The 16490-nt window shown below is 45.3% G+C and overlaps 1 protein-coding gene and 1 long non-coding RNA gene across 6 annotated transcripts in view; one reads left to right on the top strand and one right to left on the bottom strand.

Annotated features, from left to right (window-relative positions):
• The window catches only part of LOC119484171, a 21455-nt gene extending 16951 nt beyond the window's left edge, over nt 1-4504 (bottom strand). Inside the window, exon 1 of the long non-coding RNA XR_005205915.1 lies at nt 4454-4504. This is a non-coding gene — a long non-coding RNA (uncharacterized LOC119484171). The remainder of the gene's footprint in view (nt 1-4453) is intronic.
• The window catches only part of slc8a2a (solute carrier family 8 member 2a), a 62493-nt gene that overhangs the window by 13458 nt on the left and 32545 nt on the right, over nt 1-16490 (top strand). Inside the window, exon 2 of one of the 5 annotated variants that reach the window (XM_037762732.1) lies at nt 2123-2269. The exons of 3 other annotated variants lie outside the window; for them this stretch is intronic. The gene's annotated coding sequence lies outside the window, so the exon portion shown is untranslated. Of the gene's footprint in view, nt 1-2029; nt 2270-16490 lie in introns of those variants that run through there. One more of the 5 variants, XM_037762733.1, reaches the window with a different exon arrangement.

Here is a 16490-nt window from a genome sequence, read left to right on the forward strand (position 1 = left end):
ATTAGTCTGTGATGGTATATTAGTCTGTGATTGTATATTAGTCTGTGATGGTATATTAGTCTGTGATGGTATATTAGTCTGTGATGGTATATTAGTCTAGTCTGTGTTGGTATATTAGTCTGTGATGGTATATTAGTCTAGTCTGTGATGGTATATTAGTCTAGTCTGTGTTGGTATATTAGTCTGTGATGGTATATTAGTCTGTGATGGCATATTAGTCTGTGATGGTATATTAGTCTGTGACGGTATATTAGTCTGTGATGGTATATTAGTCTGTGATGGTATATTAGTCTGTGATGATATATTAGTCTAGTCTGTGATGGTATATTAGTCTAGTCTGTGATGGTATATTAGTCTAGTCTGTGTTGGTATATTAGTCTGTGATGGCATATTAGTCTAGTCTGTGATGGTATATTGGTCTGTGATGGCATATTAGTCTGTGATGGTATATTAGTCTGTGACGGTATATTAGTCTAGTCTGTGATGGTATATTAGTCTGTGATGGCATATTAGTCTGTGATGGTATATTAGTCTGTGATGGTATATTAGCCTGTGATGGTATATTAGTCTGTGACGGTATATTAGTCTAGTCTGTGATGGTATATTAGTCTGTGATGGCATATTAGTCTGTGATGGTATATTAGTCTGTGGCGGTATATTAGTCTGTGATGGTATATTAGCCTGTGATGGTATATTAGTCTGTGATGGTATATTAGTCTGTGATGGTATATTAGTCTAGTCTGTGATGGTATATTAGTCTAGTCTGTGATGGTAAATTAGTCTAGTCTGTGTTGGTATATTAGTCTGTGATGGCATATTAGTCTAGTCTGTGATGGTATATTAGTCTGTGATAGTATATTAGTCTGTGATGGTATAATAGTCTGTGATGGTATATTAGTCTGTGATGGTATATTAGTCTGTGACGGTATATTAGTCTAGTCTGTGATGGTATATTAGTCTGTGATGGTATATTAGTCTAGTCTGTGATGGTATATTAGTCTGTGATGGTATATTAGTCTGTGATAGTATATTAGTCTGTGATGGTATATTAGTCTGTGATGGTTTATTAGTCAGTGATGGTATATTAGTCTGTGATGGTATATTAGTCTAGTCTGTGATGGTATATTAGTCTGTGATGGTACATTAGTCTGTGATGGTATATTAGTCTGTGGTGGTATATTAGTCTGTGATGGTATATTAGTCTGTGATTGTATATTAGTCTGTGGTGGTATATTGGTCTGTGATGGTATATTAGTCTGTGATGGTATATTAGTCTAGTCTGTGATGGTATATTAGTCTAATCTGTGATGGTATATTAGTCTGTGATGGTATATTAATCTGTGATGGTATATTAGTCTGTGATGGTATATTAGTCTAGTCTGTGATGGTATATTAGTCTGTGATGGTATATTAGTCTAGTCTGTGTTTGTATATTAGTCTGTGATGGTATATTAGTCTAGTCTGTGATGGTATATTAGTCTGTGATGGTATATTAGTCTAGTCTGTGATGGTATATTAGTCTGTGATGGTACATTAGTCTGTGATGGTATATTAGTCTGTGTTGGTATATTAGTCTGTGATGGTATATTAGTCTAGTCTGTGTTGGTATATTAGTCTGTGATGGTATATTAGTCTGTGGTGGTATATTAGTCTAGTCTGTGTTGGTATATTAGTCTGTGTTGGTATATTAGTCTGTGTTGGTATATTAGTCTGTGATGGTATATTAGTCTGTGATGGTTTATTAGTCTGTGATGGTATATTAGTCTAGTCTGTGATGGTACATTAGTCTGTGATGGTACATTAGTCTGTGATGGTATATTAGTCTGTGATGGTATATTAGTCTAGTCTGTGATGGTATATTAGTCTAATCTGTGTTGGTATATTAGTCTAGTCTGTGTTGGTATATTAGTCTGTGATGGTATATTAGTCTAGTCTGTGATGGTATATTAGTCTGTGATGGTATATTAGTCTGTGATGGTATATTAGTCTAGTCTGTGTTGGTATATTTGTCTGTGATGGTATATCAGTCTGTGATGGTATATTAGTCTGTGATGGTATATTAGTCTGTGATGGTATATTAGTCTAGTCTGTGATGATATATTAGTCTGTGATGGTATATTAGTCTGTTTCTGACAGTAGATCCTGAATATTGCATACCTGGTGTCCCTGTCTGGGTTCATGCTGAAGCTGAGCCTGAAGCTGAGCCTGAAGCTGAGCCTGGTGTTCCTTCTAAGGTGACGGTGCTGCTTGCGACTGCAGGGTGTCTCAGGTAATGGAAACCTCAGGAGCTGCTGTCTGCTGGCTGTCAGCTGTTTGTCTACCTGAAGCCTTTCTGTCCGGCTCACCTCCGGCCCCACGCGGCCCCACGCGACCCCACGCGGCCCCACGCGGCCTCTCTCTCTGTCCACCGGCCTCCTCCTTTACAGCGAGCGAGGCATCGACGCATTGACGCACGCCCGGACTAATGTTAGGAAAAGGAAGTGTAATGTTTATTAGCAGAGGCAGAATGACTTGAAACCAGAGCTCAGAACGGATCAGAGATGTCAGATAGGTTATTTAACTCAGAGTCACAGTGATTAGAGAAGAAGAGACTACCCCCCCACCCCCACCCCCGATATGTCACAGTACGTAACTCATGCTTCACCTGAAATCACCCTGAAATCACCCTGAAATCACCCTGAAGTCACCCTGAAATCACAATGAAATCACCCTAAAAGCAATCTGAAATCACCCTGAAAGCACCCTGAAATCCCCCTGAAGTCACCCTGAAATCACCCTGAAGTCACCCTGAAGTCACCCTGAAATCACCCTGAAGTTACACTGAAATCACCCTGAAAGCACCCTGAAATCACCCTGAAGTCACCCTGAAATCACCCTGAAATCATCCTGAAAGCACCCTGAGTCCCCCTGAAGTTACACTGAAATCACCCTGAAAGCACCCTGAAATCACCCTGAAGTCACCCTGAAATCATCCTGAAAGCACCCTGAGTCCCCCTGAAATCACCCTGAAGTCACCCTGAAATCACCCTGAAATCACCCTGAGTCACCCTGAAGTCACCCTGAAATCACCCTGAGTCACCCTGAAGTCACCCTGAAATCATCCTGAAGTCACCCTGAAATCACCCTGAAAGCACCCTGAAGTCACCCTGAAATCACCCTGAAATCACCCTGAAGTCACCCTGAAATCACCTTTAAAGCTCCCTGAAGTCACCCTGAAATCACCCTGAAGTCACCCTGAAATCACCCTGATGTCACCCTGAAGTCACCCTGAAAGCACCCTGAAAGCACCCTGAGTCACCCTGAAGTCACCCTGAAATCACCCTGAAAGCACCCTGAGTCACCCTGAAGTCATCCTGATGTCACCCTGAAGTCACCCTGAAAGCACCCTGAAAGCACCCTGAGTCACCCTGAGTCACCCTGAAATCACCCTGAAAGCACCCTGAGTCACCCTGAAGTCACCCTGAAATCACCCTGAAGTCACCCTGAAATCACCCTGAAAGCACCCTGAAGTCACCCTGAAATCACCCTGAAGTCACCCTGAAGTCACCCTGAAATCACCCCCTGAAGTCACCCTGAAGTCACCCTTTAAGCACCCTGAAAACACCCTGATATACAGCAGTAGCATCGTGATATACAGCAGTAGCACCCTGATATACAGCAGTAGCACCCTGATATACAGCAGTAGCATCGTGATATACAGCAGTAGCACCCTGATATACAGCAGTAGCATCGTGATATACAGCAGTAGCATCGTGATATACAGCAGTAGCATCGTGATATACAGCAGTAGCACCCTGATATACAGCAGTAGCATCGTGATATACAGCAGTAGCACCCTGATATACAGCAGTAGCACCCTGATATACAGCAGTAGCATCGTGATATACAGCAGTAGCACCCTGATATACAGCAGTAGCATCGTGATATACAGCAGTAGCATCGTGATATACAGCAGTAGCATCGTGATATACAGCAGTAGCACCCTGATATACAGCAGTAGCATCGTGATATACAGCAGTAGCACCCTGATATACAGCAGTAGCACCCTGACATACAGCAGTAGCATCGTGATATACAGCAGTAGCATCGTGATATACAGCAGTAGCATCGTGATATACAGCAGTAGGATCGTGATATACAGCAGTAGCACCCTGACATACAGCAGTAGCATCGTGATATACAGCAGTAGCATCGTGATATACAGCAGTAGGATCGTGATATACAGCAGTAGGATCGTGATATGATCTCCACATCATGAGATGATATAATATTGGAACTAGGGCTGGCAAAGTTAACAAGATAATAACACAATTCTGTTTTAACACCACTGATTTATCAACGCAACTTGTGATTTTTAGGTTGTAGCGGCTCAGTTTTAAAGCTAGAGTGAAGATCCTGGTATCATATATATATATATATTTATATGTATATATAAATATATATATATATATACTGTATATATATATATATATATATATATATATATATATAGTAAACTAGAGAACCTGATGAATCCCTCGGTACCAACCAGGTCCGACTAGCTGGTCATGAAGAGGTTAAATAACACTGACACACTGACAGCTGTTGTTGTCTGTTGGGCTGCAGTTTACCATGTTATGATGTGAGCATATTGTTTTATGCTAAATGCAGTACCTGTGAGGGTTTCTGGATCAATATCTGTCATTGTTTTGTGACGTTAGTTGAGTTCCAATAATAAATATATACATATATTTACATCAAGCAGCATATTTGTCCACTCCCATGTTGATAAGAGGATTAAATACTGGACTAATCTCCCTTTAAGGTTCATTTAGAACAGATACAACATGTGTTATTAATCGTGATTAAATACTTTAATCAATTGGCAGCCCTAATAATAAAAACAAGAGTAATTTAAAAAATATATATTAGAGAGGTATGAAAATATGATTTACAGACACAGTGGCCCCTTTATTAGATACACCTGTAACACCTATATTCTACCTTTACAATGATGGTAATTGTAGGTATAGAGGTATAACTATATATATGGTTGTAGTCGTGATGAACAGGACGGCATTATATGATATTATATCCAGAGGTGTTTCTAATGTTGGACCCATTCTGTTAACATACATGAGAGGGGAAGAATATTAGAAACCCATCTCAGTACAACACCATCGCTGATTATCACCTCAGTTCAATTTACACCTCTTTGACCAACAACAGGCCAAATCAAGAATAAACCCCTCTTATAATACATCCTAAAACAGCTGTAATAGCTCGGATGTATCAGGCCATCGCGGTCGTTATTGCAAATCAATGAGCAGTTTTATGGCAGGGTCTGGGTTTAGAAAGATACTGGTCTGTTAACAGCTTCACCTCTTATTGATCACAAATCCAACATGTAAATGTCTACCAGAGACACAGAGTGCTGTTATCATCTATCATTATGGTCTTCAACAGTTACTCTGCTAGAAAAACAATGAGAGATGGAACAGGATGATTTAGTTCTATGTGATCTTTAAATGATATCAGTGCTAACAGGGACAGCTCTTCCATCCTCAGAGAATCCCCCTGAATACTGTCTCAGTCACATCTCACTAGACAGTGGGAGCTCTTCCTGTTTGGGCCTATACTGGAGAGGTCTGTCAGAGCTGTAACCAGAGACAGTTCCCCACAAGAGAGACATGAGGTTTCCAAAGGAGAAACTCTGTTTAGATGATTGTAGTAGATGTTGAGAGTTCACTATAGCCCAGAGAGAGAGCTGGAGCTGGACTGCGGTGACTGAAAGTAGATCAGTAAACCTGAGGAACTGAACGGCGTGGCAGCGTGCCCGCCGTGGTGTAAACTAAGCCTCGTGCTCAGCCGAGCGTGCGCCGCTGCCGGCCAGATTGATGGTAATGTTGACCCGGGAGCAGTGACTGGGCATGACATGGGTCGTCTTCCGTCTGGACTTCTCAGAAACCAATTAATCCCACCGAGGTAGTGATTGAGCCGGCGACTGAGTGACTCCACACAGCTGCAGAGATACAGTATGGTGAAGCTCAGCTGCAGAGATACAGTATGGTGAAGCTCAGCTGCAGAGATACAGTATGGTGAAGCTGAGCTGTAGAGATACAGTATGGTAGAGCTCAGCTGCAGAGATACAGTATGGTGAAGCTCAGCTGCAGAGATACAGTATGGTGAAGCTCAGCTGCAGAGATACAGTATGGTGAAGCTCAGCTGCAGAAATACAGTATGGTGAAGCTGAGCTGTAGAGATACAGTATGGTGAAGCTCAGCTGCAGAGATACAGTTTGGTGAAGCTCAGCTGCAGAGATACAGTATGGTGAAGCTCAGCTGCAGAGATACAGTATGGTGAAGCTCTGCTGCAGAGATACAGTATGGTGAAGCTCAGCTGCAGAGATACAGTATGGTGAAGCTCAGCTGCAGAGATACAGTTTGGTGAAGCTCAGCTGCAGATATACAGTATGGTGAAGCTCAGCTGTAGATATACAGTATGGTGAAGCTCAGCTGCAGAGATACAGTATGGTGAAGCTGAGCTGTAGAGATACAGTATGGTGAAGCTCAGCTGCAGAGATACAGTATGGTGAAGCTGAGCTGTAGAGATACAGTATGGTGAAGCTCAGCTGCAGAGATACAGTATGGTGAAGCTCAGCTGCAGAGATACAGTATGGTGAAGCTCAGCTGTAGAGATACAGTATGGTGAAGCTCAGCTGCAGAGATACAGTATGGTGAAGCTCAGCTGCAGAGATACAGTATGGTGAAGCTCAGCTGCAGAGATACAGTATGGTGAAGCTCAGCTGTAGAGATACAGTATGGTGAAGCTCAGCTGCAGAGATACAGTATGGTGAAGCTCAGCTGCAGAGATACAGTATGGTGAAGCTGAGCTGCAGAGATACAGTATGGTGAAGCTGAGCTGCAGAGATACAGTATGGTAGAGCTCAGCTGCAGAGATACAGTTTGGTGAAGCTCAGCTGCAGAGATACAGTATGGTGAAGCTCAGCTGTAGAGATACAGTATGGTGAAGCTCAGCTGCAGAGATACAGTATGGTGAAGCTCAGCTGTAGAGATACAGTATGGTGAAGCTGAGCTGTAGAGATACAGTATGGTGAAGCTCAGCTGCAGAGATACAGTATGGTGAAGCTGAGCTGTAGAGATACAGTATGGTGAAGCTCAGCTGCAGAGATACAGTATGGTGAAGCTGAGCTGTAGAGATACAGTATGGTGAAGCTCAGCTGCAGAGATACAGTATGGTAGAGCTCAGCTGCAGATATACAGTTTGGTGAAGCTCAGCTGCAGAGATACAGTATGGTGAAGCTCAGCTGTAGAGATACAGTATGGTGAAGCTCAGCTGCAGAGATACAGTATGGTGAAGCTCAGCTGCAGAGATACAGTATGGTAGAGCTCAGCTGCAGATATACAGTTTGGTGAAGCTCAGCTGCAGAGATACAGTATGGTAGAGCTCAGCTGCAGATATACAGTTTGGTGAAGCTCAGCTGCTAGTGTTGGAGTAGAACCTCGTCTAGCGATCATGTTTTTAAAACATAGTTGTGAATATTGAAGACATGACTCAGAGGTTCCTGTAGATCCTGTTGTTAGAGGTGTAAACCTTCCTGAGTATCCACTCCTCCTCTAACATTCAGTCCCGTCTCCTGTCCTCTAACATTCAGTCCTGTCTCCTGTCCTCTAACATTCAGTCCCGTCTCCTGTCCTCTAACATTCAGTCCCGTCTCCTGTCCTCTAACATTCAGTCCTGTCTCCTGTCCTCTAACATTCAGTCCTGTCTCCTGTCCTCTAACATTCAGTCCTGTCTCCTGTCCTCTAACATTCAGTCCCGTCTCCTGTCCTCTAACATTCAGTCCCGTCTCCTGTCCTCTAACATTCAGTCCTGTCTCCTGTCCTCTAACATTCAGTCCTGTCTCCTGTCCTCTAACATTCAGTCCTGTCTCCTGTCCTCTAACATTCAGTCCCGTCTCCTGTCCTCTAACATTCAGTCCCGTCTCCTGTCCTCTAACATTCAGTCCTGTCTCCTGTCCTCTAACATTCAGTCCTGTCTCCTGTCCTCTAACATTCAGTCCCGTCTCCCCTCCTCTAACATTCAGTCCTGTCTCCTGTCCTCTAACATTCAGTCCCGTCTCCTGTCCTCTAACATTCAGTCCCGTCTCCTGTCCTCTAACATTCAGTCCTGTCTCCCCTCCTCTAACATTCAGTCCCGTCTCCCCTCCTCTAACATTCAGTCCTGTCTCCTGTCCTCTAACATTCAGTCCCGTCTCCCCTCCTCTAACATTCAGTCCCGTCTCCTGTCCTCTAACATTCAGTCCCGTCTCCCCTCCTCTAACATTCAGTCCCGTCTCCTGTCCTCTAACATTCAGTCCCGTCTCCCCTCCTCTAACATTCAGTCCCGTCTCCTGTCCTCTAACATTCAGTCCCGTCTCCCCTCCTCTAACATTCAGTCCCGTCTCCTGTCCTCTAACATTCAGTCCCGTCTCCCCTCCTCTAACATTCAGTCCTGTCTCCTGTCCTCTAACATTCAGTCCCGTCTCCTGTCCTCTAACATTCAGTCCCGTCTCCTGTCCTCTAACATTCAGTCCCGTCTCCCCTCCTCTAACATTCAGTCCCGTCTCCTGTCCTCTAACATTCAGTCCCGTCTCCCCTCCTCTAACATTCAGTCCTGTCTCTTGTCCTCTAACATTCAGTCCTGTCTCTTGTCCTCTAACATTCAGTCCCGTCTCCCCTCCTCTAACATTCAGTCCCGTCTCTTGTCCTCTAACATTCAGTCCTGTCTCCTGTCCTCTAACATTCAGTCCTGTCTCCCCTCCTCTAACATTCAGTCCCGTCTCCTGTCCTCTAACATTCAGTCCTGTCTCTTGTCCTCTAACATTCAGTCCCGTCTCCCCTCCTCTAACATTCAGTCCCGTCTCTTGTCCTCTAACATTCAGTCCTGTCTCCTGTCCTCTAACATTCAGTCCCGTCTCTTGTCCTCTAACATTCAGTCCTGTCTCTTGTCCTCTAACATTCAGTCCCGTCTCCCCTCCTCTAACATTCAGTCCCGTCTCTTGTCCTCTAACATTCAGTCCTGTCTCCTGTCCTCTAACATTCAGTCCTGTCTCCCCTCCTCTAATATTCAGTCCCGTCTCCTGTCCTCTAACATTCAGTCCTGTCTCCTGTCCTCTAACATTCAGTCCCGTCTCCCCTCCTCTAACATTCAGTCCCGTCTCTTGTCCTCTAACATTCAGTCCTGTCTCCTGTCCTCTAACATTCAGTCCCGTCTCTTGTCCTCTAACATTCAGTCCTGTCTCTTGTCCTCTAACATTCAGTCCCGTCTCCCCTCCTCTAACATTCAGTCCCGTCTCTTGTCCTCTAACATTCAGTCCTGTCTCCTGTCCTCTAACATTCAGTCCTGTCTCCCCTCCTCTAATATTCAGTCCCGTCTCCTGTCCTCTAACATTCAGTCCTGTCTCTTGTCCTCTAACATTCAGTCCCATCTCCCCTCCTCTAACATTCAGTCCTGTCTCTTGTCCTCTAACATTCAGTCCCGTCTCCCCTCTAACATTCAGTCCCGTCTCCTGTCCTCTAACATTCAGTCCCGTCTCCCCTCCTCTAACATTCAGTCCCGTCTCCTGTCCTCTAACATTCAGTCCCGTCTCCCCTCCTCTAACATTCAGTCCCGTCTCCTGTCCTCTAACATTCAGTCCCGTCTCCTGTCCTCTAACATTCAGTCCTGTCTCCTGTCCTCTAACATTCAGTCCTGTCTCCTGTCCTCTAACATTCAGTCCCGTCTCCCCTCTAACATTCAGTCCTGTCTCCTGTCCTCTAACATTCAGTCCCGTCTCCCCTCTAACATTCAGTCCCGTCTCCACTCCTCTAACATTCAGTCCCGTCTCCTGTCCTCTAACATTCAGTCCTGTCTCCTGTCCTCTAACATTCAGTCCTGTCTCCTGTCCTCTAACATTCAGTCCCGTCTCCCCTCTAACATTCAGTCCTGTCTCCTGTCCTCTAACATTCAGTCCCGTCTCCCCTCTAACATTCAGTCCCGTCTCCTGTCCTCTAACATTCAGTCCCGTCTCCCCTCCTCTAACATTCAGTCCCGTCTCCTGTCCTCTAACATTCAGTCCCGTCTCCCCTCCTCTAACATTCAGTCCTGTCTCCTGTCCTCTAACATTCAGTCCTGTCTCCTGTCCTCTAACATTCAGTCCCGTCTCCTGTCCTCTAACATTCAGTCCCGTCTCCCCTCTAACATTCAGTCCCGTCTCCCCTCCTCTAACATTCAGTCCTGTCTCCTGTCCTCTAACATTCAGTCCCGTCTCCCCTCCTCTAACATTCAGTCCCGTCTCCCCTCCTCTAACATTCAGTCCCGTCTCCTGTCCTCTAACATTCAGTCCCGTCTCCTGTCCTCTAACATTCAGTCCTGTCTCTTGTCCTCTAACATTCAGTCCTGTCTCTTGTCCTCTAACATTCAGTCCCGTCTCCCCTCCTCTAACATTCAGTCCTGTCTCTTGTCCTCTAACATTCAGTCCTGTCTCTTGTCCTCTAACATTCAGTCCCGTCTCCTGTCCTCTAACATTCAGTCCCGTCTCCCCTCCTCTAACATTCAGTCCTGTCTCTTGTCCTCTAACATTCAGTCCCGTCTCCCCTCCTCTAACATTCAGTCCTGTCTCTTGTCCTCTAACATTCAGTCCTGTCTCCACTAACAGAACTCGTGTGTTTAAAACTTGTTTAAACATTTGCAGATGCTCTGTAGAAAGAGACTGAGCAGTTAACTAGGTAACTCTTTAACACACCGTCTACTTTGCATACGCTCTCTTCTGAGGACCAACAGGCCTACCTTTAATGCCTATAGACAGGTAGACAGGCCTACCTTTAATGCCTATAGACAGGTAGACAGGCCTACCTTTAATGCCTATAGACAGGTAGACAGGCCTACCTTTAATGCCTATAGACAGGTAGACAGGCCTACCTTTAATGCCTATAGACAGGTAGACAGGCCTACCTTTAATGCCTATAGACAGGTAGACAGGCCTACCTTTAATGCCTCATTAGTGGTTTGGCCCAGTCTTTAGCTATCTGTGTGTCTATCTGTGTGTCTATCTGTGTGTCTGTGTGTCTATCTGTGTGTCTATCTGTGTGTCTATCTGTGTGTCTGTGTGTCTATCTGTGTGTCTATCTGTGTGTCTATCTGTGTGTCTGTGTGTCTGTCTGTGTGTCTGTGTGTCTATCTGTGTGTCTGTGTGTCTATCTGTGTGTCTGTGTGTCTATCTGTGTGTCTGTGTGTCTGTCTGTGTGTCTGTCTGTGTGTCTATCTGTGTGTCTGTCTGTGTGTCTATCTGTGTGTCTATCTGTGTGTCTGTCTGTGTGTCTATCTGTGTGTCTATCTGTGTGCCTGTGTGTCTATCTGTGTGTCTGTGTGTCTATCTGTGTGTCTATCTGTGTGTCTGTCTGTGTGTCTATCTGTGTGTCTATCTGTGTGTCTGTCTGTGTGTCTATCTGTGTGTCTATCTGTGTGTCTGTCTGTGTGTCTATCTGTGTGTCTATCTGTGTGCCTGTGTGTCTATCTGTGTGTCTGTGTGTCTATCTGTGTGTCTATCTGTGTGTCTGTCTGTGTGTCTATCTGTGTGTCTATCTGTGTGCCTGTGTGTCTGTGTGTCTGTGTGTCTGTCTGTGTGTCTATCTGTGTGTCTATCTGTGTGTCTGTGTGTCTGTCTGTGTGTCTATCTGTGTGTCTATCTGTGTGTCTATCTGTGTGTCTGTGTGTCTATCTGTGTGTCTGTGTGTCTATCTGTGTGTCTGTGTGTCTGTCTGTGTGTCTGTCTGTGTGTCTATCTGTGTGTCTGTCTGTGTGTCTATCTGTGTGTCTATCTGTGTGTCTGTCTGTGTGTCTATCTGTGTGTCTATCTGTGTGCCTGTGTGTCTATCTGTGTGTCTGTGTGTCTATCTGTGTGTCTGTGTGTCTATCTGTGTGCCTGTGTGTCTATCTGTGTGTCTGTGTGTCTATCTGTGTGTCTATCTGTGTGTCTGTCTGTGTGTCTATCTGTGTGTCTATCTGTGTGCCTGTGTGTCTGTGTGTCTGTGTGTGTGTCTGTGTGTCTATCTGTGTGTCTATCTGTGTGTCTGTGTGTCTGTCTGTGTGTCTATCTGTGTGTCTATCTGTGTGTCTATCTGTGTGTCTATTTGTGTGTCTATCTGTGTGTCTATCTGTGTGTCTGTGTGTCTGTGTGTCTGTCTGTGTGTCTATCTGTGTGTCTGTGTGTCTGTGTGTCTATCTGTGTGTCTATCTGTGTGTCTATCTGTGTGTCTATCTGTGTGTCTGTGTGTCTGTCTGTGTGTCTATCTGTGTGTCTGTGTGTCTGTGTGTCTATCTGTGTGTCTGTCTGTGTGTCTATCTGTGTGTCTATCTGTGTGTCTGTCTGTGTGTCTGTCTGTGTGTCTGTCTGTGTGTCTATCTGTGTGTCTATCTGTGTGTCTATCTGTGTGTCTGTCTGTGTGTCTATCTGTGTGTCTGTCTGTGTGTCTGTCTGTGTGTCTATCTGTGTGTCTGTCTGTGTGTCTGTCTGTGTGTCTGTCTGTGTGTCTATCTGTGTGTCTATCTGTGTGTCTGTCTGTGTGTCTATCTGTGTGTCTGTCTGTGTGTCTGTCTGTGTGTCTATCTGTGTGTCTGTGTGTCTGTCTGTGTGTCTGTCTGTGTGTCTGTGTGTCTGTCTGTGTGTCTGTGTGTCTGTCTGTGTGTCTGTGTGTCTTTGTGTCTGTCTGTGTGTCTGTGTCTCGGTAGATTATCTTACACCCTGATTCATGGAGTTCATTGATAGGCCCACAGCAGCAGCCAGAGCAGCGTTACTTATTAAAGGGGAGGATCTCTTTCCTTTCTTCACTTTAACTGCAAACACAGAGACGCTCTACAATACAGACTAAATCCAGCTGCCTTGATTTAGTAGCATCTAGTAGCATTCACCAACAACGAATCCTTCAGATCCAGAGAAACAACCTGATAGAAACAGAAGAACTAGATCACACCAGCAACAGAAGCCAACCTAGATAAGTAGATGAAGATAAGGGCACCATTTACCACAGACTACCAGAACCAATCAAGAATCCTCTCTGTACTAATGGACGGACTAATCTGATTCCTGTGAGACACAATTTGAGGAAAAGCTTTGTAAAATATCCTCCCTAATTTGATAGCAGTATTATAACTAATAATCAATCAGCGAGGCTCCACCCTGACTGATCATCAGACCTTTTTGATTACACATTCACAGTAATGTAAATCTAAATACAGTAATGCATATTTGTAATAAGGACTAAGATATTCATGTTTTCTATCCTCACCTTAACAGGAAGTGTGTTAGGCTCGGTTAGCCCTCTCCGTCTCACTAGCAGAGTTATTTAAAGCTGCTATAATCAATATTTTAACGATGGATCAAATGATGTACCCACAGAGAATTATCACCCCGCTCTGCAGTGGCAGTGTTTTAGCATCTTTCAGCTCATTGTTTCGGTTTGGCCTATAGGCAGCTGCTGATAGTTTTATTGCTGCTGACTTTGTGTTGTAGCATCTGAAGCGTGACTTCCACCTGATTCTGGAAGACACAGTCCAACAGAGAACGTTTAGACGGGTCTGAGACATACAGACATTAACCTCTGTGTGTCTGTAGAGAGCTACAGACATTAACCTCTCTGTGTTGTAGAGAGCTACAGACATTAACCTCTCTGTGTTGTAGAGAGCTACAGACATTAACCTCTCTGTGTTGTAGAGAGCTACAGACATTAACCTCTGTGTTGTAGAGAACTAAAGACATTAACCTCTGTGTCTGTAGAGAGCTACAGACATTAACCTCTCTGTGTTTGTAGAGAGCTACAGACATTAACCTCTCTGTGTCTGTAGAGAGCTACAGACATTAACCTCTCTGTGTTGTAGAGAGCTACAGACATTAACCTCTCTGTGTTGTAGAGAGCTACAGACATTAACCTCTCTGTGTTGTAGAGAGCTACAGACATTAACCTCTCTGTGTTGTAGAGAGCTACAGACATTAACCTCTCTGCGTCTGTAGAGAGCTACAGACATTAACCTCTCTGTGTTGTAGAGAGCTACAGACATTAACCTCTCTGTGTTTGTAGAGAGCTACAGACATTAACCTCTCTGTGTTGTAGAGAGCTACAGACATTAACCTCTGTGTTTGTAGAGAGCTACAGACATTAACCTCTCTGTGTTGTAGAGAGCTACAGACATTAACCTCTCTGTGTTGTAGAGAGCTACAGACATTAACCTCTGTGTTTGTAGAGAGCTACAGACATTAACCTCTCTGTGTTGTAGAGAGCTACAGACATTAACCTCTCTGCGTCTGTAGAGAGCTACAGACATTAACCTCTCTGTGTTGTAGAGAGCTACAGACATTAACCTCTGTGTCTGTAGAGAGCTACAGACATTAACCTCTCTGTGTTGTAGAGAGCTACAGACATTAACCTCTCTGTGTCTGTAGAGAGCTACAGACATTAACCTCTCTGTGTTGTAGAGAGCTACAGACATTAACCTCTCTGTGTCTGTAGAGAGCTACATGTTATTGGTTTACCTGCAGAGAGCTCACATCCTGGAAAGGTGATCTACATCAGTGTTAATGTTCAAGCCGGTCGCTGATGGATCGGTGATTGAGAACAGCTCCCTGTTTCTGAATGAACTTCATCTGTTTTGTTCTTCTTCTTTTATCACAAAAACAATGCTTATTAGTTAGTTTATTAGTTTATGTATTTTTACACATTTAACCAAAGCTGAAACCAGGTGGATCAAATCACAAGATGACTGAACTGTGTGTCAGGATTTACACTCATCTTCTAGGTGATGGATAAAGTTATTGTGTGCCTGCTTGACTGTAATGGATCAATGATTGATGAACCATTGGAGAACCAGTGAACCCAACAGAAGTCCATCTGACGGAGTCGGACAGTTAGGCTCAAAGACAGTTCAGCCTCTGGTTCTTTGGCTCTAAAGTGGGATTACCAGCGCTGAAGAAGATTATTATTCTTGGTAGTTAAACATCTGTAGCAGCCTTTCTTTGTAAAGTTTATTTCCTATTATTGAAGCTTGAATGAATCGTCTCTCCGCTTCAGACCTGAGAGCTCTGCATCCCTCCAGCCGACAGCACCCCTCCGTCAGGATACAGGAAATATTAAACTGTTAAAGGTGCTAGCTCCCCTTCTCTTCTCTGGCAGTCCGACCAGTGTAAGATAAGCCGAGGCAATCACTTATCAGCGGTGGTGACAGATAGTGGACGTGTCAGAGGCAGTAAGAGGAGATGAGCTGTCACCCAGCTCACTGTTCCTGTGTGCTCAGAGAGAGACCAGGAGACCACAGACCTGTCAATACCCCCGACCCCCTTCTCCCACGAGAACCCTAACCCTTCTCCCAGCCACGGGAACCCTAACCCTTCTCCCAGCCATGAGAACCCTAACCCCTCTCCCAGCCATGAGAACCCTAACCCTTCTCCCAGCCACGAGAACCCTAACCCTTCTCCCAGCCATGAGAACCCTAACCCTTCTCTCAGCCACGGGAACCCTAACCCTTCTCCCAGCCATGAGAACCCTAACCCTTCTCCCAGCCATGAGAACCCTAACCCTTCTCCCAGCCACGAGAACCCTAACCCTTCTCCCAGCCATGAGAACCCTAACCCTTCTCCCAGCCATGAGAACCCTAACCCTTCTCTCAGCCACGGGAACCCTAACCCTTCTCCCAACCACGGGAACCCTAACCCTTCTCCCAGCCATGAGAACCCTAACCCTTCTCCCAGCCACGAGAACCCTAACCCTTCTCCCAACCACGGGAACCCTAACCCTTCTCCCAGCCATGAGAACCCTAACCCTTCTCCCAGCCACGGGAACCCTAACCCTTCTCCCAGCCACGGGAACCCTAACCCTTCTCCCAGCCACGAGAACCCTAACCCTTCTCCCAACCACGAGAACCCTAACCCTTCTCCCAGCCACGAGAACCCTAACCCTTCTCCCAACCACGGGAACCCTAACCCTTCTCCCAGCCACGGGAACCCTAACCCTTCTCCCAGCCACGAGAACCCTAACCCTTCTCCCAACCACGGGAACCCTAACCCTTCTCCCAGCCATGAGAACCCTAACCCTTCTCCCAGCCACGGGAACCCTAACCCTTCTCCCAACCACGGGAACCCTAACCCTTCTCCCAGCCATGAGAACCCTAACCCTTCTCCCAGCCATGAGAACCCTAACCCTTCTCCCAGCCACGAGAACCCTAACCCTTCTCCCAACCACGGGAACCCTAACCCTTCTCCCAGCCATGAGAACCCTAACCCTTCTCCCAGCCACGGGAACCCTAACCCTTCTCCCAGCCATGAGAACCCTAACCCACATGTATCACTAAGGTTTTCATCCTCTGCTGAAGCTCTAACTGGAACAGGTAGACGTTGTTCCTGGAGCAGAATAAACTTGAATCAACTCAGTGAGCTCAGAGGAGAGCTCTGATGAGGACAGGGGGGGGGGACTCCCTGTTTA

Source organism: Sebastes umbrosus, unplaced genomic scaffold, assembly GCF_015220745.1.
Source record: "Sebastes umbrosus isolate fSebUmb1 unplaced genomic scaffold, fSebUmb1.pri S34, whole genome shotgun sequence".
Classification (NCBI taxonomy): Eukaryota; Metazoa; Chordata; class Actinopteri; order Perciformes; family Sebastidae; genus Sebastes; species Sebastes umbrosus.